We start from the raw sequence: 3,241 nt of genomic DNA on the forward strand, positions 1-3,241 counted from the left end.
CTCTACACATATTTCTATTAGTAAAAATATTTAGCTTATTCTAGGAGAAACACATTTTCAAGACAAGAAGAAAAGCCATTTTTTATTCTGGAAAGAAAAGGTCATATCCTGCACAGACATCTTGATGATGACATTGTCACCTGAAATGATGACTGCCGCAGTTTTTTGTTGAAGAACTACGTGAGTTAATGTGTGGGTTCATGGTGTCGTGGGGCACACAGGTTTCAGTATCACTGTTCTGACAGGGTGCTCTGGAGGCCACGTACAACATGGCTTTACAGACTGGGTGTAGGAGGTTTAAATAGCATTCAGTAATGCTGCTCATAATGTAACAAAATGGGGGAAGGACAGCTTATGCTGGTGCTAGTCTTGTACAGATGCCAGGTGTAAAAGAGAGGAAGGTGCATGTAAATTAATAAAGGTTAAAAAAGTAAAGCTAAGGCCCTGACATCAGTGTGTCTAGCAAGCAAAATAATTCAAATTAAAATAAAACATCCCACAGGTCAGAGAATGTCAAGCAGTTATGTGGTTTCTTTGTTCCTTACATAATAGAACTAAAGAAAAGGCAACAAAGTGAAACAAACTACTTACAAAGACAGCTGGACAGGAAAACATACTGTACAAATATTTACAGTAAAAGTTCATACCTGGTCCCGGTTTTTCATGGAATCTTAGCTACCCAGGTATCTTTGTGAGAAACAGATACCAATGGCATCCAAAAGAGTTACAAGTTAAGCAAAAGACAGTTCTATCATTCTTTAGGTCCCACCCAAAACAAAACTAGTTTCTAAGCTGATGCTATACCAGAGGAAAAAAATACCCCTCTATCAAATACATGCATCAAAATAAAGTATGTCAAAGGGAGGTTTGTTTGCTTAGTGGGTACCTTGCTACCTCAAAACACAGGAAATTATTTTCTAAATGCAGTCCATTGAGATCGTGTTTGCCTTATACAGTTTTTGTCTTTAAATGAGAAGACTTGAAGCAAACAAAGCCTGTTAGAAGATGAGGAAAATTATTATAGCTGAATCTCTGCTATTCTGAGCTCATCTTCTATACTGGTCATTCACCACTTACCTGTAATGTGATTTTACCTTAGTGTCTGCCTATTCTCTCCTCCCACTCAAAGAAGGGCTTGTTTACAGTCTGTGTCCTACTGTACACTCCACTTCTTAGCTCTGTTTTGTCAGGATTGAAATGAATGGTGACCAGATTGCTAACAGGCCATACAATGATCCCAATAGTTGGCCTGTAACATGTACAGTAACAACAAGAACGTAAGAATATTTCCAAATGAGATGAGGCCATTTGGACTATGACTAATTTGTTTTTTAGTACATATTTCATATGAACTAATCCATTTCTTAACAACAGAAGTCAGGTTATCAGCTTCAACAACATGGTGGCATATTTGGTTCTAGACTCCCAACAACCATTTGTGTGAAGAAGTGCCGCCTTTTCAAAGTTTTAAATGCATTTCTTCCGTAGTTTTCCTGTGCCCACTGGTTTCTTTTTAAGTGTTGATTCTGAAAGAAGGCCACTGGGTTGAATTATGATTCAAGTCTTCAAAAGTTTCGAAGGCTTTGACAGAATAATCTATAGTTATCACTCTTCGGCAGCTAAAAAAGTTTTCACCTTTTGGTATTGGACATTCATTTGAGCCCAACAGTATGTGTGGCTGCCCTTCTGTGGACTGATTCTAGAGCAATATTTTTTGTGTCATGGGGAAAATGTACCCAATATTTTGAATGAGGAATTATTAGTACTCTAGAAAATGTCAACATTAAACCGATGATTTAAAATCTACCATATTAAATATAATGTAATGCTCCGGGGTTCACTTGCCTATGCGCCCTCGCCGCTGCCGCCTCAGGTCAGTCCCCCACCATCAGGGACCCGAACCCGGGCCTCCAGCGTCACTCAACAGGGACCCAGCCACTTGAGCTAAAGGGAAATCTCCCGTCAGCCCGACAGCTGTGGTCCCTGCTATTCAAAGGGAAGGGGGGTGACATCACCGCGCTGGTAAGCCGGCTCAAACAACCTGCAATGGTGGCCGTATGCGTTACAATAACGTCAAAATGTACTTTGTTATTGCTTCCTCACAGAAAATAAAAATTGTGTGTACAACACAGTCTTTTCATAAGTAACTTTGAGTTTTACATTTTATTTGTGTAGTTTGTGTTTCTGTGACACGTATGCATCAACAGATGTTTGTCTACATCATCTTCCAAGTGAATTTGAATTTCTTTTGCAACTTTTCCAGTGTTTGCTAATTCTGCTGATCTGTGAACATCCAAGCACTCACCTTTACGGAGGTGAAAGTGTTTTACACTTGGGACCCCTATCAGGATGAGGAAGGCACCCCCAACTCCTACAGAGAACGGCTTTAGTTATATACAGTATATTCATCATGCCACCACAGAAGGAAAACAAAACTGTGTTCAGGTTTTCTGTACGACAACAATCTAACCCAACACTCTTAATGTATATTTTTGTCCTCACAGGAAAACAACACAATTAAGAAGCCATAGAATAAATGTAAACATGGCTTTTTTACATTTTAATTATTGTGTGTTAGATTGTAAGAAAAGGGCGATAAGTATTGTGTGGATGAGAACGTTCCATTAGTCTGACGTAGCGGGTCACATTACTGATTTACAAAGTGGAATGCATAGTTGTCTAATTTTGTTGCATAATCCTACAATACTCAATTTTATGTTTAAAAAATTGAGCTTTTTTGACATTTAAATGCAAACCGGTTTCAACATGCTACAAAAAGCCTCCTGGCCTGTGATGTCAGAGCTGCACCTTGGAGCTGAGCAGGAGTGTGAGAGAATAGATTGTGGTGGTGGTGAGTGTCTGAAGACAAGAAACCTGAATAACTGCAAGAATTAAAACGAATAAATCTCTTTTGACCGGAACAGAATTACTGCAGAGATTTAATTGCAATATTCAAAATCCTGAAAGGCCAGATGTTTCAAATTCCAATATAAAGTTAAATTCTGTTTCAAATTCCAATATAAGACCAACATCAGAAGACATGGATTTATTCCAAACTGTAGCTGAGTAAACAAGCTGCTAAATCAATGTATGGATTACGTCTGGAATTCTTCTAGAAATAGCTGATGGATTTAGAACAAACTGTAGCTATTGTTTGGACATGATGGACCTTAATCATTTGATGCTTTCCTAATTTGTTTTGTGATAAAACCGTATGGGGAGAACAAATGAAATAAAAAAG

This window comes from Lepisosteus oculatus, chromosome 5 (assembly GCF_040954835.1).
Source record: "Lepisosteus oculatus isolate fLepOcu1 chromosome 5, fLepOcu1.hap2, whole genome shotgun sequence".
In the NCBI taxonomy this organism is placed as follows: Eukaryota; Metazoa; Chordata; class Actinopteri; order Semionotiformes; family Lepisosteidae; genus Lepisosteus; species Lepisosteus oculatus.